The sequence below is a fragment of the Mastigoproctus giganteus genome, chromosome 1 (genome assembly GCF_048544385.1).
Source record: "Mastigoproctus giganteus isolate SK-2022 chromosome 1, ASM4854438v1, whole genome shotgun sequence".
In the NCBI taxonomy this organism is placed as follows: domain Eukaryota; kingdom Metazoa; phylum Arthropoda; class Arachnida; order Uropygi; family Thelyphonidae; genus Mastigoproctus; species Mastigoproctus giganteus.
Window position 1 is genome coordinate 137,623,231 of NC_143575.1, and position 22,721 is coordinate 137,645,951.

Sequence of the window (22,721 nt, forward strand, 5' to 3'; positions counted from 1 at the left end):
AAAGGTCAGGGAATGACCACCGCATATCCCCAGAGCAATATGGTCTTAGTTGCTAATGCTCCAAAAAACCAAATAACAACAATAACAAGTCACCGCCAGCTCAAACCTGTTGTGCATGGCATTCTGACGGAGCAGTTCCAACTTGACTGAGCATGTGTGACACTCAGTGTATCTGCTGGTCTATATGCTGGTAATGTAATATGTACTGTACTCGCAGTAATGTATTATTTATTATTTTTTTTTTTTTCTGTTTTCAGAAAGAATAAAAAACAATTTCCTGGCTACATAAGAATTTGATTATAAAAATGAAAGTAGATAGTTATAAAAACAATAATGGAAATAGGTACTTATTATTGATTTTTAATTATTATTTTCAGATAATACATTTTGTATTGCCTGAAAATAATAATATTATGACTATATTTATATATCTGTAATAATTTGTATACATCGCACATAGCAGTGTTACCAATTAACCTTAGAATTGAAAGGCATGTGTGTCTTACACATTAATTGGTAAATCTGCAATGTGAGATGTATACAAATTATTACAAATATATACAAATAATCATAAAATATAGTCATAATATTATTATTATTATTATTTTCAGGCAATACATAATATATTATCCGAAAATAATAATTAAAAATTAATAATAAGTACCTATTTCCATTTTTGTTTTTATAATCAAATTCTTATGTATCAAGAAATTGTTTTTTATTCTTTCTGAAAATGAAAAATAAAAAATAATAACTGTGAGTACGTAGTACATTGCCAGCATATAGACTGGCAGATACAGTGAGTGTCATGCATGCTCAGTCAAGTCGGAACTGCTCCATCAGAATGCCATTCACGACAGGTTGGAGCTGGCTGTAACTTGCAAGCTGACTGTGAATCATGACATTAAGGGCGGAAATGCACTACCATCACTTCATGGGACTTCACATGTAAGCATGTCTAACATCAAATGTGGGGGAGCTATGTTTCCCATTTAGTTTATTGCTCAGAGACACACTGTTGTCATTGGCTGTATTCACAAGATAACACATCGGGCTTCAAAGCCGAATCACATTTTCAGAAGCTCAGATATTTCTGTTTGAACAGAAATTTTGTTAGGCGTGACTGTGCGACAAGAGGAAAATGGAGGAAATGCTAATAGAAAATCAAATTACAAGTAAATAATGCTGTTTTGAGTTCACAAGTAAGAATATCTGAAAACAAATAACAACAACAACATCAAGGACCTTGCTTCTGTGCCTATTCTGAAGCACCGTCCACTTCAACCAGCTACTCAGCATACTCACCGCAAATGTCCGACCAATCAAAAATGGCCAAAGGAGGAAAATAGAGCAGCAGTATTACAATTAACAAATTAAGAGAACGAACAAGTCAATCATTTTAATTTGTACAATTCATAACAATTTCTTACAAGTTCAATTTTTAAGGTTGAGAAGTAGTTTTTTGTTGTTATTAAATTTCATTAAAAATTTTTGTTTTGTATTTTGACAGAATGAATCCTTATTCAAAATTAAACTTGCAGTATTTCAACTTTCCTTAAACATACAACTAATTTTTCCTTAGTGCTGACTGAATTTCGAAATTGCTTGTTTTGTCCTTGTATGTCATCTTTAATTAGATTATACAGGAAATTAAATTATTCATCTGTAAGTACATCTTAAAATGATTTTCATCTTCTTCTAAGTCCTGCAGTTAATGTTGGAATTCGCTTTTTTCTGTTCTCTTCCAGTTTATGTTGTGTATCCATTGCGTACTCTTGTTTTCTCGGCTATAAGAAAAGCACAATGCATTTTCTAAATCTTCTTCGACATCTGAAAAAGAGGATGAACTGTGTCAATTCATTTCGCTTCAGCATTCCTCTCAGAGAATAACACATATACAACAACGTTACAGTAGGGTTGCCAGATGTATCCTATTTCGGTGTATAATACGTTTTTTTTGGAATTATAATAAATTTCCAAGATACCCCTTTTTTAAAATTTGAAATGGGGTATTTGAAAAAAGCAGAAATCATAAAACACCCTGTTTAGATGATTATTTAGAAAGAAAGAATTAACTGACAATAAAGCTGTTGTTGAAATGCACCATTAAAGACAAAATTCTATCCTATTTACAAAGACGGTTATAGAATATTTATATTATGTTACTTTGTAACCTTTTACATTCTACAGGTGGAAAGGAGCAGCAGTGCATAGCACACGCTTCTTGATTAGATCGGGGTTCGAGCCCGTCACCACCAAATATGGAGGATGCGGAAAGGTCAGGGAATGACCACCACCATATATCCCGGAGCAATATGGCTTTAGTTGCTAATGCTCCTAAAAAAAAAAAACCAAATAACCAAATTTACATTCTACTTGACTTCTTTTTTATTTCATTGTAATGTTTTAAGGCTCAGGCAACAAACTTTTTTTTTATTTAAAATTCCCAATATCAATATTGATTTGCTGTATGAAGAATATGTTCTGTTGAAATCATTCCATAAAAATATTGAGACAAAGACCTCAAAAATGCCACAGATGTTTGGATAAAATTTTTAAATGTATAAGTACATAATACAAAAAAAAATATATTAATTTTGTTTTTGCTTTGCCTCACTGAAATGCAATGAGTGAGCGAGTATTTAGCTTAATGTTTAACGCATGGAAAAAGGATAGAAATAAATTAGACCTAAAAAAATGCTGAAGGAGAACTGTTGGTGAAACCATTTACAATATGTCATCCAAAGAATTTTATGCATATGCGCTAAAAAATGAAGAAGTGTTAAAGAAAATTCGCTCAAATGAAAAGTATTTCTAGGTAAATATTTTCTTTTTGATAAAATAAATCAGGTTTATTGAATGTGTATTGTAAACAATTATGTAAAACATTTACATTTGATTTTAATATTTAAAGAAGTTTCCTTTAGTGTTTATAACTTTTGCAATAAAATTTTCTGAATTAAACAAATGAAAGCACAGGCTATAATTCGGTTAATTTCATTAAAATTTGACTAATTTTGCATTCCATGAACTTGTAAAATCAACAAACTATAGAAATAGAATGTTTGTTATTAAAATTGTTCATTTTTTTTAAGATATAATGCGAGTACCTCAAAACGAGGAATGAATACCCCAAACATGTTAACAGGAGAGACTGCTTCTGCAGGGATGGGATACACTTAAATAGAATATTTAAGGGTGCAAGAATATTTGCTGATGCTAGGTGGGTTGGAAAACTGCTAGCTTTGGGGGATACAAGAACTAATAGATTAACATTAGCCACTGGCAGAGGTGAAAGTGATTCTTGTATTGCTTCTATTGGAATGAGCAGCAGCCTGAAAACAAGATGCAAGGTATTTCAGAGACTGCTGGGAGTCATTGTGGTACAAGTAAACACATGGGTTGTGTTAGGGTAGCTAAGAATAGGAACAGGTGCATGAGTACTTGTGTATACACCAATGTGGGGAGTTTGATAAATAAATCTGATGAATTTGAGGTATTGCTCAGAACATCAAAGGCAGATATTGTTGGGATATCAGAGACATGGTGTCACACAGATATAAGGAAAGCAGAACTGGAATTTTGGGAGTACAATGTGTACAGGAAGGATAGACAGGATAGGAAGGGAGGAGGAGTTATGCTATTAGTTAAGAAACACATAATATCCAAGTGCAGCCAGTCAACATCACTGGACAGTGCAGTGTCAAGTCAGTTTGGTGTGACATAAGCACTGGGAGATCAAAATTCAGAGTAGGAGTGTGTTATAGGCCTAATGACTCTGATGAATATAATAAAAAACTGTACAGGGAAATAGAGTGGGCCAGTAAATCAGAGAGTATCTTAACTATTACTGCAGTCTTGTCTAGATGATCCCGCAATGCTTCTTTAACCAGTGATTCCATTATTTTCCCCTGAACACAAGTTAAACTAACCTTTTGAATCCCCTTGTTAATTGGTGATACATTGGGGACCTCCCCTGAGTCCAAGAAGCTCTCATAATTATGGCTAAGGGTTTGCTTACTTCCTTTGCTGTCTCCTTTAATATAACTGGATAGATCCCATCCATCCCAGATGCCTTAAGTTTAACTTCAACAATTTCTCATCCACTTTGCTCTCAGTTATTACAAAATCACTTAGCTCCCTGTTATCATTTAATAAACTTCTGGCACTCCCCTCATTGAATGACTCCTTATGTGTGAGTGTAGATGCAAAATACATATTCAATTTATCAGCTACCCGAGCATGATCATCAATAGTCAACGCATCGATGTTAAGTGATCCAATCTTATTCATCCCTTTCCTTCTAGAGTTTACATAAGTAAAGAACTCTTTCTGTTTTTCTTTGCATCCTTTGCCAAAGATTTCTCGTAATCTACCTTTGCCTGCCTAGCCTCCTTTGTGACTTGATTACAGACTAGTTTATATCTGCCATAGGCTTCTGTTTCACCTGATATTTTATATGCATCCCATACATTCTTCTTCTCTGCCACAAGCCTCATTAAATCATCGGACGTCCCTTAAGCCTAAACCTTGAACAGTATTTCTTAGAAGGTATGAAAAGCCTAGTAGCCTCCAAAATTAAGTCTTTGAAGGCTTCCCATTTAGAATTCAACATTGGTAACATCATCAGTTAATCCCACTATACAGAATTTAAAAACTGTCCATTGTCACCTTTACGAAAGCAAAAGCCCTTCTTTAGCCTTGATGGTAGTTACATCTTTAAGTAATTCCCACATCAGTACATTGTGATCACTGTCACCCAGTGTTTCCTTTATCTGCAGATTCTTAATGTATGAATAATCACTGCTGATAATCAGATCAAGAATATTACTTCCTCTTGTTGCCTTTGTAGAAAACAGTCATCCAATAAATCCACAAAAGTCTTTCTAGTGTGTGAGTGACCAATCCACAAGTTCCAGTGAATATCTGGAAAGTTAAAATCCCCCATTATAAGACATTCTGATTTACTGGCCCACTCTATTTCTCTGCACAATTGTATACTCATCATTATACTTATCAGATTCATTAGGCCTATAACACACACACACACCTACTGTCATTTTTCCATTCCCAGTGCTTATTTCACACCAAACAGACTCAAAACTGCATTGTCCACCAAAATCAATTGGATGCACTTTGTTAGATTTTATGTGTTTCTTAACTAACAGCATAACTCCCTCCTCCCTTCCTGTCCACATTTTACTCCCCAAATTCCAATTCTGCTCTGCTTATATCTTGTGACACCACGTCTCTGATATCCCAACAATATCTGCCTTTGATGTCTTCACTAGCACTTCAAGCTCATCAAATTTATTAACTATACTCCTAGCATAGGTGTAAATGCAAGTATACATGCACCTGTTTCTACTCTTAGTTACCCTAACACAGCCCATGGATTTACTTGTTCCACTATTCCCAGCAATCCTGGAAATCTCAATTACCTTGCTTTTTAGGCTGCTGCTCATTATAATAGAAGCAGTGCAAGAATCACTTTTGCCTTTGCCGGCAACCACTGTTAACCTTTTAGTCTGTGTGTGTATCCCCCCCCCAAGCTAGCAGTTTTCCGACCCACCTAACACTGCCTCAATAGCATCAACAAATATTCTTGCACCCTTTCTCTTTAATTGTACCCCCGTAGAAGCATTCTCTCCTGTCAACAAGCACAGACCAGGCTGAAAAAAATTCTACCCCCTGATCTTTGCACAATCTCTCCAGGGCCGAATTGATCGACAAGGCTCTCATCATATACTCCCTCCTATCGTGTCTGGGCAGAATTGCAGACACTTTCACATTCAGTCCTAACTCATGACTTTTTTTCAACATTGACCTGTACTTGTAGAGTAAATCTGCAGATCTCTTACTCTTACTGTCATTGGTTCTAACATGTACGTCATCAACTTTTGCCCATGGCAGACATATCCTGGTCCTGTTCCACCTATCCTTCTTGCATAGTATATTCCCTGTTTCCCTGATAATAGACTCACCAACAATAACTGGTTCCTTTGGGACCAGAGCATTCTGCCTTGGAGTGAGCTCTGTCGTTGAGCATTGAGTTCTTGGCCAACATCCCCATAACAGTCTTCAACCAGCCCAACAACTTCCCAACATTTTGTAATACTATGTGGGAGGCAACAATCAACATCACTGTGGCCACCAGAAACACAACAAATAACATTATTGGGTGGATGGTGCAGGATGCTTGGACCACCTCCGATAACCTGCACACTCAATAGATCCCTTCTTCCTAGGCAAATCCCACACAGATACTCAGTTTGGAAAGCATGGGAACTATACTCCATGACCCTAATTGCTGACTACCAGGAACAATGTGCGAGACTGCTGGCTACTCAGGACACTAACTCGCTGGAAAAAACTATGGCACTAATCACAAGAGCTAGCAATGAAGCTATAATGAAGAGTAGAAACCAGTGCCAGGTGTGTTGCCCTGGTGGAGCAGAGAACTAAACAGACTTAAGGAGAAAGATGCAAGCCAGCGGCAGAGGTGGAAGTAAAATCTACAGGACTGCACAGAATGCTTACACAGCACAAATATGACGATCTAAGCAAGAGTGCTTGGAGCAATTCATTGCCATCATGGGGAACAATGACCCTTGGGACTTGTGTGCAAAGTTACTAGAAACAATCTCCTCAGGGGTGAGGTCACTGCCTCAACATGAATTCTGAGTGGAGAACTGACAACTACTTGGGAAGGCTCAATCTCAAATATTTTAAACACTGTCTTTCGCCCAACCTTGGAACATAGGCATCTGTGCCTGCAAGATGAAGCCTATCAAACCCCTGAAGAAGAACCAGACTTTACTATAGAAGAACTAAATGCTGCTGCCTCACACACAAAATCTAACAAGTTTCCGGGACCGGACCTGCTCGAGCCGGAAATAGTCAAAAAAGTAGTCAAGCTATCTCCCGACCTGCTTCTTCTCTTATACAGTGTCTATACAATGTTTCCAAACAGGAATCTTTCCGACTCAATGGAAAAAGGCAAATGTCAAACTTATTCTAAAAAATCCAACCAAATTGCCAGAACTTTGACTCATACAGGCCAATAGCCCTTCTCACAGTGACCAGCAAACTGCTTGAACACTTCTCTCCTGCAGACTCTTGAAACAGTATGACAGGACTGGGCTCTCATCCCCAAACCAGTTTGGTTTCAGGTGGGAGTCATCAGCAATAGACACACATCGGCACTTACTGGACCAAGTGGCTACATGCCCAAAAAAATATTTTCTAGTGATCTCGGTGGACTTTGCTGGGTCATTTGACCCCCTCTAGTGGATGAGTGTCTTGGCGACGTTCAGAGCCACTGGCATTCCGGGAAACCTTTATCAACTCATCTGCAGCTACCTGTCAAATAGAAAAATGACAGTCAAAGCACCCTTCCAAATCCTGAATTGGAATATCTACAGAGGCTGCCCGCAGGGCTCGGTCTTGGGACCTTTACTGTGGAATGTTGTACTGGACAGCTTCCTCACCTTGGATCTCAGAGAGGTTAACTCTCAGGCCTTTGCCGATGACATCATTCTCACCATTGCAGCAAACTCAAGAGCAGAGTTAGAAAACATGGCAAACAGTGCTTTAGACAAATTAAAACAATGGGCCAGACAAGATCAGCTGGACATCTCCCCAGCAAAGACCAACTGAACCGTACTCAAGGGATCCCTACAAATCCGACAGCCACCACAAATCAAGGTAAATTATAAAACAATTAACTTCTCAACTCAGATCAAGTACCTAGGAGTAATCCTTGACACCGAACTGACCTTCCAAGACCATCTAAAGTACATACACAAAAAGATAAGAGCCTACTCTGCACTGGTTGTCAGAATTACCCAAAGGGACTGGTGTCTTGGCCAGTGCACGCTCCAACTGTACTACAAAGCGGTATACATTCCAATTATTACGTACGCTGCTGGGGTGTGGTATCACAAGGCGCACTCACACCGCCAATAAGTATATCATAGGTTCAACTCAGAGAATCAACCTATTATCCATTACCCGTGCCTGTAGTACAGTCAGTACACATGCCTTGCAAGTCCTAGCAGGAGCTCTCCCACTGGACATGGAAATTATAAAAAGGGGACTCCTATACCACTTAACCAAAGGCACTGCCAAAACTTGTTTGGAATACACAACAGACCCCACTGTAAACAGGACAGCAGAAAAGAAAAGGCTCAGTGAGTACTTACTATAGGCATGGCAGCACAGATGGCAGAATTCTCCTACTGGAGACATCACAAGAAGGTTCATTCTAGAATTCACTAGAGTTTACCCCAAAGCACCTAGTTGGTTCTCCCCTGGCCTACAAATCACATATCTCCTAATAGGCCATGGGGCCATCAACACAAAGCTGTCTCTCCTTGGAATCCAAGATGACCCCACTTGCAACTGTGGGAGGGCTTGAGAGCTGGCAGCACCTCACGTACGACTGCCAGCTCAATGATGACCTATGCAGCATCCTAATCACTCGGATTATTTACTCGCCTAGCGGAATGGAGAAACACCTGTTGGACACCAGGGAGGACTACTTGGCCTTCACAGAATTTGCACAAAAACTGTTCACAAGAAGGAGAGTCTACCATGCAGCTACCAACAACGGATAATACACCCTACACATACTCCTAAATCGACGGCACAGACTAAATGGTGCCTCCGTAGCCAGGTGGGCAGGAGCGGCAGTGTGTAGTACACCGGAGTTCGAGCCCGTGACCACCAAATACGGAGGATGCGGAAAGGTCAGGGAATGACCACCGCATATCCCCGGAGCAATATGGCCTTAGTTGCTAATGCTCCTAAAAACCAAATAACAACAACAACAGACTAAACTGATAGGACTAGGATCCTCTCCAGGCATACAAATCTAAATAAACCCATGACAATGAAGAATAACCGGAACCTCCTGGATGATGCCGAGTCATTACCTGCAACTGGCGTATCCCATTGGACACACATCATGCAAGAAGCATACGACAAGAAGAATACTCCGATCCACCGGATGGACAAACCGTTGATAGCAGCTGCCTGTAGCTGGAAGCCCTGCTGACAGCACCGTAAGCGATCTGAGTTGGGCACTCTAGCCTGACTTTTTTTTTTTTTTTTATCTGTTGGGGTGAAGGGAGATTTTACCTATCCCCCCTACTTCTTCCCTCTTGTGAGGTATGGGCTTGCTCACTGATCAACTAGAGTCACCTACTCTATCGTCCCCGTACTTCTGCCTTCCTCTCCCTCAGCTTTTAGTCTCCCCTTCCTCTCTACCTTGATGCAAGCATAAGCCCCACGCACCTAAATCTAAATATGTCAAAATTATCTTTTGCCCATCTATGCACACATCTATATCACGCGTGCACACACACACACACACACACACACACACACGTGTGTGTGTTTTTTAAGGTCCTAGCCACTGAAATCTCAGGAAACTAAGTGGCAGGACCAACCAGAGTAAATAAAGTCTACTGGGTGTTCCTGGTCTGCCTCCACGGGGCGAAAGTGGAGCAAAGTTGGGCCTCGGCAGGGATCCAGCGACTAAATGACCAGATGAACAATGGTACATGACACAACACTAATACAATACCCACAGGCCATAAATCTCTGGCATTCCCAGTGAACTGGCACACCCACAATGTAAGCAATGCAGAGATGGGAGAACCCCTGGTGCCAACAGACATCAACATACTTTACACTTTATAACTGGCACTTACTGTATTACTAACTCAACAAGAAGAAAGTGTACCCATTCTTGTCGACAACAAGATTCGTACAAAACAGATCCTACTGCAGATCACATTAGAGGCTGAATTGGTACGTGTTGTTTTGAGTTTTATGTTAAACATAGTCTCTGTATACCTTTCCTTAAATAAAGAATTAACTTTGAAAGAACTGGAGGATCACATTAAGCAGCTACATCTCCTTTCAACCTTCTGAGGGATATTCAATGGGCACCACATATTTGTGGGGATCTTCCCTGATAGATATGCAAGGAAAACTTATTCAAAAAATTCTTGACAAGCAGAATCTCACATAATTTAGCACTGGTGCTGACATATTCACTTTTCCACAGGAGCATCCACTGCTATAGATCTGTCGATATGTTTCCCAAAACTGAAACAAACAAATAGAACCTTACACATAGCCAGTCGCATAAAATTGAAATTTTCCAAGACAAATTGGAAGATGTTTACCACTACAGTTTCCTTTGATGATCAAGTCACCAAAAGCCAGCCTATTGATGACATTACTGATCACATTGTAACACAGATAATAACAGCTGAAACCCAAACCTCACAGACATGTTGATATCTGGAGAAACGATGCATGCTGTGGTGCTCAAAAAGAACAGAATAAAGCATGGATTCTGTTTCACAAGTACCCAACAACTGACAACCTGATTAATTTCAAAAAGCTAAGGTATATTATCGGCAAAAAAAAAATTGAAATAAGGCTTGTGGATCTCATTTGCTTCCACTATTATGAAAAATACCAATAGTAGTAAAATCTGGAGCAAAATCAAAAAAAATCTGAATGGTAAATCTCTATCGGAATCAACACCTATTTTAAGTTGGAAGGGCAAAGACGTTTACTCTCCAATGGAAATTGCAAATGCCCTTGCAGAAAATCTTAGCCACATCAGCATATTATTCTTTTTTTTTTTTTTTTTAATGAAAACCCCAGACACTAAGAACCTATAGTACTTAGTACCATGCTTGAGCTAGAGGTTGAGAAGACGAAAGAAGATATTTGTTGATATTAGCCTTGAACTTCTGTAGACTGTAACTTTGAGAAAATACATATGAAGGAAGGTTGTTCCAGTAAACGGCAGTTGAATGAATAAATGAGGAAGATGAAAAGTTGGTTCTGTGAGTTTGAAGTTGGACAGTAAATAGATGTTGGCTGTTGGCGACATGTGTTCGGACTGGTTTGAAAGAGAGAGCGGGAATTATAGAAGCCAATTCAGAAGAACAGTGCCTGTGGAAGTATCTGTAGAAAAGGCATGCAGCAGAAACAGTACATCTATGAGAGAGCAAGTGGAGAGACTGTTACAGAGGAGTCACTAATTAACCTAATACCCTCTTCTGAATCAAATCTAGAAGCCTGAGAGAGGTTTTGAGTGCATCTCCCCAGATGAGGGAACAATATTCCATGCTAGGGCGGATTTGTGATTTGTACAGAGTGAACAGCTGTTTGGAAGAAAAGTAATAGAAAAGAGAAAAATAAATAATTTTTTTTTAGATGCAGAGGAAGCAATATTTGTAATGTGCTAGTGCCAAGGGAGATTAGAAGTCGGGGTAATCCCCAAAAGAGAGATATCATTTTTCCTAGAAATTGTATTGTTACTGAAGATAAGCATAGGAGCAGAAGAATCCTCTTTTGTGAGATATAAGACAAAACTGAGTTTTAGAAGGATTGAAATCAATTAAGTTGTCTTTGCCCCAGTGCAGAATTATCTGGAGATTGGCTTTTACGGAATTGGAAGTGGATATTCGAGAGGTTGAACTGATGGAGCAGGGAAAAGTTTCTCTAAATGGAAAGTGGAATGCAAAGTGCTATCATTGGTAAACCTATAGATAGGATTTCCAGCCAATGGAAGAAGGTCATTAATATACAAGAGGAATAGAGTGGGGGAAAGAACTGAACCTTGGGGGACACCAGCATTAGTGGAGAAGTTAGAAGACAGAGAGCCATCTACCATCACCCTCAGTGAGCGATCAGAGAGAAAACTGGGTAACCAATTACTAAAAACAGTTGGCAAACCATAAGATGGAAGCTTGTTTTTAAGACCTTTATGCCAAACATGATCGAAAGCCTTTGAGATGTCAAGAGCAACTACTTGTGTTTCACCGAATCTTTCCATTGAATTAGTCCATAAATGGGTAACATAAGCCAGAATATCACCAGTGGATCGACACTGATGGAATCCATACTGGTGATCATTGATCAGAAGGAAGGTTTCTAGGTAGTCTAAGAGTTGGCGGTTAATTGATTTCTCCATTACTTTAGAAAGAGTAGAAGTAATTGTAATGGGATGATAATTGGATGGGAGAGATGTCACCCTTTTTAGGAACTGGCTGGATATGAGCAACTTTCCAAGCAGAAGGAAAAACACCTTTGGAATAAGAAAGTGAAAAAAGGTGGCAAAGAATAGGAGTAAGTTCAGGAGCACAGGTTTTGAGAACAAGTGGAGAAATACCATCAGGACCTGGAGCTTTCTTAGCATCAAGATTTATCAAAATCCTTCTGACATACTTGAATAGAGTGTGTTGGGAATGGTGGGAGGTGTTTTACCAAGATCATTAATACATGAGTTGGAAAAAAATGGGATGCTAGCAGGTCAGCTTTATCCTTGGCTGAAGTGACAACAGAACCATCTGGTTTGGACAGAGGTGGGAGCAGAGATGGGCCAAAGCTGCAGCCAATAGCTTTGGCAAGAGACCAGAATCCTCGGCTACCATTAGGGCAAGAAGAAAGTTTTCTACTCTTAGCCTGTTCAACATTTAGTTTTGACTGATTAATAACTGCTTTACAATTGTTGCAAGCTTTGCTCTTGGCAGAAAATGAAACTGAAGAATTGGAAACAAGCCAATTGAAATATGCAACGTTCCTCTCTTGAACAGCTTAGAACCTCTAGAACATTTATTGGAAAATGATGGTTTAGATAAAGGACGAGATTTTAATGTGGAGTGTAGAATAAAGGATTCCATTCCTACAAGAATAATTTCACTGACACAATCTAACATCAGAAGTTTTGAAACAGTAATCCAACCAAGGAAAAGAAATCTCGCAAATCATCCTATTTTGTATTCTTGTAATGCCAAACAATATGAGGTTGAGAACAGCCATGAGATAAAGGCTCCATTGGAGAAGAGACAATCACCAAGTTGTGATCTGAGATTTTTTTTTTTTTTTTTTTTTTTTTCTTTTTATGTGAACCCCAAACACGAGAGGTATTAGAACCTATAGTACTTAGTACTATGCTTGGGTTTGAGGTTGAGAAGATGAAAGAAGGTATTTGTTGACATTGGACTTGAACTACTGTAGATTGTAATTTTCAGGAAATACGTATGAAGGAAGGTTGTTCCAGAAAACGGCAGTTGAATGAATAAATGAGGAAGATGAAAAGTTGGTTCTGTGGGTTTGAAGTTGGAGAGTAAATGGACGTTGGCTGGTGGTGGTGGCGGCACGTGTTCGGATTGTTTTGAAAGACAGAGCGGGAATTATAGAAGCCAATTCAGAAGAACAGTGCCTATGGAAGTATCTGTAGAAGAGGCATGCAGCAGAAACAGTACGTCTATGATAAAGCGAGTGGAGAGACTCCGTTAGAGATGAATCATTAATTAACCTAACTGCCCTCTTCTGAATGGAATCAAGAAGCCTGAGAGAGGTTTTGGGGGCACCACCCCAGATGTGGGAACATATTCCATGGCAGGGTGGATTTGCGATTTATACAGAGTGAGCAGCTGTTTGGAAGAAAAGTAACGCCAAAAGCGAAAGAGAAAACAAAGTTTTTTAGACGCAGAGGAAGCAATATTTGTAATGTGCTTGTGCCAGGAGAGATTAGAAGTCAGGGTAATCCCCAAAAGAGATATATAATTTTGCCTAGAAATCGGAGTGTCACTAAAGATAAGCATAGGAGCAGAAGAATCCTTTTTGCGAGAGATAAGACAAGACTGAGTTTTAGAAGGGTTGGAATCAACTAAGTTGTCTTTGCCCCACTGGAGAATTACCTGAAGTTCGGCATTTAAGGAATTGGTAGCAGATTTTCGAGAAGTTGAAACTGATTTAGCAGGACAAGGTTTCTCAAAATGGAAAGTGGAATGCAATGTGCTATCATCGGCAAAACTATGGATAGGATTTCCAGTCAATGGAAGAAGGTCATTAATATACAAGAGGAAAAGAGTGGGGGGAAAGAACTGAACCTTGGGGGACACCGTCATTAGTGGAAAATTTAGAAGACGGAGAGCCATCTACCATCACCCTCAGTGAGCGATCAGAGAGAAAACTGGATAACCAATTACTAAAAACAGTTGGCAAACCATAAGATGGAAGCTTGTTTAGAAGACCTTTATGCCAAACACGATCGAAAGGCTTTGAGATGTCAAGAGCAACTATTTGTGTTTCACTGAACCTTTCCATTGAATTAGTCCATAAATGGGTAATATAAGCCAGAATATCACCAGTGGATCGACACTGACGGAATCCATACTGGCGATCATTGATCAGACGGAAGATTTCTAGGTAGTTTAAGAGTTGGCGGTTAATTGATTTCTCCAGTACTTTAGAAAGAGTAGAAGTAATTCCAAATGGACGATAGTTGGATGGGAGGGATTTGTCACCCTTTTTAGATACTGGCCGGATATGAGCAAATTTCCAAGCAGAAGGAAAAACACCTTTGGAATAAGAAAGTGAAAAAAGGCGGCAAAGAATAGGAGTAAGTTCTAGGAGCACAGGTTTTGAGAACAAGTGGAGAAATACCATCAGGACCTGGAGCTTTCTTAGCATCAAGATTCATCAAAATCCTTTTGACTGCAGACCACAGGAGGCACTGAATGGAACGTGTTGGGAATGGTGGGAGGTGTTTTACCAAGATCATTAATACATGAGCTGGAAGAAAAATGGGATTCTAGCAGGTCAGCTTCATCCTTGGCTGAAGTGACAACAGAACCATCTGGTTTGGACAGAGGTGGGAGCAGAGATGGGCAAAAGTTGCAGCCAATAGCTTTGGCAAGAGACCAGAATGCTCGGCTACCATTAGGGCAAGAAGCAAGTTTTCTTCTCTTAGCCTGTTCAAACTCTAGTTTGGACTGATTAATAACTGCTTTACAATTGTTGCGAGCTTTGGTGTAGGCAGAAAATGAAACTGAAGTATTAGAAACAAGCCAATTACAATATGCAACATTCTTCTCTTGAACAGCCTTAGCACATTTATTGGAAAACCAAGGTTTAGATAAAGGACAAGATTTTAAAGTGGAGTGTGGGATAAAGGATTCCATTCCTGCAAGAATAATTTCACTGACACGATCTGAGCAAACGTTGACATCAAAAGTTTTGAAACAGTAATCCGACCAAGAAAAAGAAGAAAAGAAGTCTCGCAGGTCATCCCATTTTGCATTCTTGTAATGCCAAACAACACGAAGTTGGGAATAGCCATGAGATAAAGGTTCCATTGGAGAAGAGACAATCACCAAGTTGTGATCTGAAGTGCCTAAAGGATCTGAAGTCTCTCACTTCGACCGTGTACTTAGAAGGGTTGTTTGTGAGTAAAAGATCAAGCATATTGGCTGTATGATTAGGATTGTCCAGTATTCTTGTAGGTAAATGAACAATCTGTGCTAGGTCATTAGTAATTGCAAAAGCCTCTGCTGGGTCAGTGTGACTAGAAAACGGAAGCCAGCTGGAGTTGTGAACATTAAAATCACCAAGGAAAATTACCTCACTTTTAGGAAAGTTGGACTGGAGAAAGTCAAGTTGCAAAGAGAGGAAGTGGAAGAGCTCCAAGTGATTAGTGGAGTTGGGAGAATGGTAGAGAGAACAGACGAATCTGACACAATGAGGTAGAGAGATTTTAAGCCAGAGGAGATTCCAAATTACCAAGTCTCTGACAAGGAATACCAGAATGGACATATGCACAGGTACCACCTTTGAGGTGAAAATAATCATATAGCGAATAGTTTGGGGAACTGAGATGAGCAGTAGTTGAATCAACCTGCCAGTAAATTTACGAATCTTCTCAGAAATGTAGTTGATGTGTGAGACAAAGCGTAATTGTCTATCAATCGTAACTTTTAGATATTTGATAGTTTTCACACTGTAGACTCACTCCATCAATCCGGGATTGTGGAGATCTCATAATAATACCATAAGTATCCTTTTAACAACATAGTTTTTATTTTTTCTGTTGAAATCACAAGTCCGTGCAATTTACACCAGGTACTTAGCTCTGACAAAATGAAGTGTGATCATTCCTCTAATTGGAGTCTCGAATCCACCAGAGAATTCACCAGCAAAACTGAGTCATTAGCATGCGCGATCATAACAACATTGTTAAAGTCCAGTTTTAACCAATATTGTTTAGCACTAAATTCCACATTAATTGGCCAAGGACTGACCCTTGTGGAGAGCCGCTATTAACTTGTCTGTTAATTCTCCCACATGCTGATTTTACCGTAACTGTTCTGTCACAGAAGTAATCTCTCATAACAGAGTAGATCTGTGGTGGTTATTTTGCTTGAAGTAATACCATAAGAACACTGTGCCAGTATATGCTATAAAATGCCCCAGCAAAATCTACAAAGATACCTAGACAGTATTTTGATCTGCATTGGTGTACAGATTCCACTAACTTCCCCAATGCATCATTAGTCCCTTTTCCTGATATAAACCCATATTGGTTTTCAGACCACTCTCAGTTTTCTTTAACGCACTCCATAATTCTACCTGCTAACAATCTTTCATAAACTTTTCCAAGTCTGTTCAATAGTACGTTACAACAATACAAGTCTGTTCGACAGTGGTAGAGAATGAAAGGGACTTGGGGGTGATTGTGCAGGCAGATATGAAGTTCTCTGACAGTGCAGACGGGCTGCAAGAGTAGCTCATGGAGTATTGTCAATGATATACAGGAATTTTTCCAGCAGGGATAAGGAGGTGATTATTCCATTGTATAAGGCAATGGTCAGGCCACACCTAGAGTACTGTATACAGGTCTGGAGGCCTCATTTCAATAAGGATGTAGAGCTGCTGGAACGAGTACAGAGAAGGGCAACAAGATTAGTGAATGGAACAAAGGGGTGCTCTTACGAAGAAAGGCTTAAGTTTTGCAAATTACAGTGTCTGGAGACTAGGCACCAGCGAGGTGATCTGATAGAGGTGTATAAAGCCTTGAATGGTTTAAGCATGCTCAATGCTGATGGGATTCTTCCTCTAGCTCAGAAAAATCACCTGAGAGGGCATAAATTCAAATTGAGGAAAGACAGATGTAGGATAGACGTGCGGAAATTTGCCTTTAGCCAGCGGGTGGTTGGTTGGTGGAACAGACTGCCATCCCTTGTGGTGGAGGTTGATAGCCTAAATAAGTTTAAGGCTCAGCTGGACAGGTATTTTGAACGAACAGAGGGGTGAACTGGAAGTGGGTTTTTTTTTTTTTTTTTTTTTTTTGGCTGATGCTGCATAAGCTTGCTTTCTTGCATCAAATGCCTCTACTAATGCTAATGCTAATAATGCTAATAATGCAATTGGACGATATGAAGCTGCCCTTTCTTTCGGTTTCAATGGCAATTTCAGCAGAAGTTTTAAAAGTGCTTCCTTCCATGGTGGTGATAATAGACATGCATTAAATGTGCTTAGCAGTTGTTCTGGTATCAATTTCAGACTTGTTTTATGACCTCTCCCTCCGTGAGGTCCATTCCTGGGCATTTATTGTTTTTGATTCTTTCTACTGCGATTTCTAACTTGTTTATTTGGAAGCTGTGGTCTTCCCTGCTGCCTCTGTAACTTTCATTGAGCAATTTCATTTCCAAGTAATTGTTTTCACTGTCATCAGGCTCCCCATTTGCCTTCATGTCACTCACCAAAGTATCTAAAATCATATATACAATTTCTTCCCACATTTGAGAAGTACCATCACTAGCCTGAATTGAACATGTGATATCTCCCGCTGGGTGTTTAATTTTGCTAGTACATAATTTGTAAATTAAGCCCTAAGGGTCACTGTTCCCACATATCCTTACAAGTTCCTTCCCATGCGTTAAATTTTTCTTTTGCAATCAGATGCGTGTATCTTCTTCTCAGTCATTAATAGTCATTCCTGAAATGCATTTGATCTTCTTCACCACGATGTTTTCTTTTTTGGTATATCTTCCTAGCTTTATTAGTTTCTTTGTGTATCATTGTTAACTGTGAAATCCACCACTTAACATTTAGTTTGACAATGCCTCATTGCACCTGCAGAGGCATTATATAACCAACCTTGCATCAGCTGAACTGCTGCAGAGCCACCCTAAGGCGCCTCCGTAGCCAGGTGGGAAGGAGCAGCAGTGTGTAGCACACGCTTCTTGATTAGACCGAGGTTCGAGCTCATCACCACCAAATACGGAGGATGCGGAAAGGTCAGGGAATGACCACCGCATATCCCGGAGCAATATGGCCTTAGTTGCTAATGCTCCTAAAAACCAAACAACAAACAAACAACAAGCAGGGCCACCCAAATTGTTTAACACATGTGGTGATACTGCAGCCTTCTTTTTGCATAATTCTTTGTCAAACAGATTTCAGTTAGCAGTATGTACAGAGAATCGTTGCAATTTGATCCTGCATATACCCATTTTGATGGGTGACCTTTTCTGTTATCGCAAACCTGATCACTCTATTATCACTGGAGGTCCAGTCAGGCTCAACGTTCCAGTTCGTTATGTGCTTGTGCCCTCTTATTGTTGAAAGTGTGATACCAATATTTTATTCCCTATTAACTGTCCAAAATGTGCTATGCTATGAGTATGGATTTACAAGATTATTTTGATTGATTGTTTCTTCCAATAAACGTCCTCTGTTATCAGTATACCTGCTATACCACGAAGTATTTTTGGAATTGGGAGTTCAAGCACAAAATTACTGTTTGTCCTTTCAGATATTCTAACAGGCGTTCCATGTAATCTAACTGCAGATTCAATATCTACACTATGCTGGAAGTATATTGACACTAAGTAAAATTTTGAGTTCTCACTTTCAACACAGACACATACAGCATGAGAATTATAAAACAAATGCAGTCTTGTCACCTCTAAGTTATGATTGAAGATAAGGATTTCAGCCCGCAAATTATGCTTGTTGCATGACACAATTTTTGTAGACAGAGAGAATGAGTTTTCCATCAATTTTGTAAGGTTCTTGGATGCACACCAGATCAACCTGTTCACGATTGCATGCTATTCTCAGCTCAGCCACTACAGCTTTTGACCATCGTGCATTCAGCTGGATTATTTTTATATTACTTTTACTATTAATCTGTTCATTACGATTGCTGTGTGTATACCTTTCCCATATTTACGGTAATTCTGATCTGAACTTCTTTGGCTACCATTTTGTTCCATTCTGCATATCAGATATTTCTATTCTTTCAATTATTAATTTCCGTGCTCTTTCAAATTCCGGACATCTCCTGTCCATAACTGAATGATCTTCTTTATTTCCTCGATTTTAAACAGATCACACATGTAGCTTGCTTATGAATATCCTGACAAGTGCAATATGTATGTCCACTCTTTGCACAGTGGCTGCAAGCAGGCTCTTGCCGCTTTCAGTTAGCAGTATGTACAGAGAATCGTACATGCAAGTTTTTGCAGTGTGGCCAAATGACTGGCAGTTGTAACGTCTAGTGCCAAAATGAAATATGAATTTAGCTGATAGAACATCATTCCTATAAAAACTCTTCCCTGATTTACCAAATAATTATATATGCGACTGGACACCTCAATTATCCAGTTTCTACCAGTTTTTGTTTTGTTTATACTTCCAAAATGAACCAAAAGTTCTGGCTCTATCTCTGTTCTATCTACATTCATATAGCTCAAGTTTCTCTCATAAATATCATTCAAAAGCTCCTCTTTGTTTATTCCTTCCTCAACATCATAGATAATTATTTTTTAACTGGGTGGGGGGGGGTTAGGCTTCGAAAATGAAATGCCCAAACGCTGAATCCATTCAATTTTCTTTATCTCATCGATATTCTTTTCAGTCTCCAACTCCAGTGTAATACCTCTTTCTACTCTTTGTCGTACCTTCCGAACCCTTACAGTTTTCAGCATTCCTGACATTGTCCTACCATCAGCCAGTTGAACATCCTTACTACTTTTTAGGCTTGACAAGTGCTGACCTCCACCTGCACATTTTTCTTTAGGTTTTTCATTACCTTTTTGATACATATGCTTTCCTATTCCTTGAACCACATTGCTCTACAGACTTTTACCCACCTGCAAATTCTCACTCCCCATTGCTTTATGAAATGGTATTTTTTGAAAGTCACGCACCTGTCCTTCGTATGTTGTAACCATCCTTTGAAGACAAGACACCCTCTCTGTCAAAATTTCATTTTTGGACACCCAGCTCTATGGCTGCATTTTCTAATGCAACAGAATTTTTGCTATCACAGTTCTGTTCACATATATTACTTGACTAATTTGTTTATTTCTCCTAGTTCACAAGTATTGCACATTTAATTAGGTGGCACTAGTATCTTTTTCCTGAAGCTCTTCAAATTAGTAGGTAATTGTTATCATTACTTCAAATCAGGTAATGTATTGCCCTATTTGGTTTTTTATATCCTCCCATGTCATGAAATAAGTTTCCAGTTGTAAGAAGCTCCGTAATTCAAATAATTACCAAATGAGGTTTAAACGCCCATTTTCTATGCTATAGTATAGGAAGCCATTTAAGTCTTTAGATTATTCTAACTGGTTAGTGACAGTTTTCACTCTTATTCACTATATAGTTACCCAATATAATGAAAATTATCTCTTCAGGTAGAATTTTACTTCCTCTCTCTCTCTCTCCCCCCCCCTGATACAACTAGTCATCTTCTCTCTCCAAGCCTTTAAAAATAACTAATTTAACATTTAAAACTGAACACAAAATTATCTATCTTTCATAGTTGACTACAGTAGTGTCATCCACACTTGGTGGGTTGAATTAAAAACAGTCGAGGAAGAAAGGGATATGGGAGTTATAATGCAAAACAGATCTTAAGTTTTCTGAGCAGTATAATCAGGCAGCCAGGAAACCCATGATGTCCTATCATTGATTTATCAAACATTATCCAGTAGAGATAGGGAGGTCATTGTCCCACCATTTAAGGCAATTGTAAGACCACATTTGGAATATTGTGTTCAAATATGGAGATCTCATCTGAAAAAAGACATTGTGCTTCTTGAAAGAGTCCAAAGACAGGCAGCTAGCATTGTGAGATCAGCAAAAGGGCGACCATATGAGGAAAGATTCTGATTATGTGGGCTACAGAGCTTAGCAACCAGACACCTAAGAGGTGACCTGATTGGGGTTTACAAGGCTCTGAGAGGGGTTAGTAAAATGAATGAATGGTGGAATTTTCACTTGAGAATTCCAGAACTCTGGATCAGAAATTCAAATTACAGGGAAAGAGGTTTAGATTAGATTGTAGAAAATTTTCTTATAGCCAGCGAGCCGTTGATTGCTGGCACAGGTTGCCTTTGCAGGTAGTTGAGGCTGATAGTTTGAATTTAGTGTTTGAATCTAATAGGCTGGTAGTTGATAGTATCTATCAACTATGCAGTTGGATAGTTACATTTGGAAATAATTTGTATTTTATTTTCTGTATCTATTGATTTTTTTTTTTTTTTTTTTTGACCAGTCTGCAAAAAATGTTTAAGTATAGTGTTTGGCCAGTATAGTGTAGTTTAGCTATATAGTGTATGGCTATTGCTGGTGCTTCCTACATCTACTGTCTGTCTGTGTCTAATAATATATATATTATTATACATAATATATATATTATGTATAATAACAGACTCTGCAAGTTCATTTAAGGCCCTACATCCCATCTACTTCTGAATAAATCAGATCTCGGTTATGTCACCTCAATGAAAATAAACTGTCTGTCAAGTTTCGCTGGATACTTGGCCACATTGGAATACCAGGAAATGAGTGTGCAGACCAAGCATCAAAGTCCCTGCTGGCTTTGATTCCATTTTTTTATTCTGATTACAAACTAATCATATGACAGACATGGTCTGTAATGTGGCACACCAGACAGGCAGCAATTTTCTTGAAATAAAACAGAATGCTCAGCTGTGGAGATCCAGTTTCTGATTAATTAGGCATGAAGTGGTTGTGTTTGCAAGAGCATGATTCAGCCATGCACATGCACCTATGCACTTCTTTTTACTGCTAAGAGAGGACTCCCCATATTGCTTGCACTGCAATTCTATACTTACCATTAAACATATTTTCACTGAGTGTGCACATTACTATTCAGATACAGTTGCATGTTTGAAATCACTGCTTAACTTACAGAAACCTCTACAGCTAAGTAACCAATTCCTGGAGATGATGCTAATTTATCAGAGCTTTTTCTAATCCAAAAATGATCAATGTATATACTCACTTCTAGACCTATTTCCTTTCATATATTGATAAACACTCCAAAGTAACAGGTGCAGTTTGGCCATAGTAGCCCTTGTACCATTAAACCCAATCCAATGATCATGGATAAAAATTGTTGCCTTTTGAGGAGTTCATTGTTTTGTGAGCTGTTTACTAAATATATAAATCATGAAATATTACTGTTTGCATATTATATTAATTCCAGCTGAAAATCCAGGAAGAAATAAGTATATTGCAAAAGTGTTGACAGCATTCAATGAACCATTGCATTTCAATTTTGATTAAAATTCAGAAGGAAATTTGTAAAATACATTATGAGAAAGTTGAGTGAATATTATTTGCTGTAAAGTGCCAACAGTTACTTTTATTATTAATTAGTTAATTTATAACTGACTTCTATTAATATAATAATATTAATACTTCTATAATATAATGATTAATATAAACTTCTATTAATCATACAGAAGACAAAAATTTAATTAAAAAAAATTAAATATGCTTGAACTATATATAAAACATTGCAAACTTTACCTAACATGTATAATATGCCCATTTATTTTGAGGAAATTTTACTTAGTTAT

At 38.6% G+C, this 22,721-nt stretch overlaps 1 protein-coding gene across 1 annotated transcript in view; it reads left to right on the forward strand.

Moving 5' to 3' along the window:
- Nucleotides 1-22,721, forward strand: part of LOC150091155 (uncharacterized) — a 1,391,089-nt gene that overhangs the window by 1,217,439 nt on the left and 150,929 nt on the right. The window lies entirely within an intron of this gene.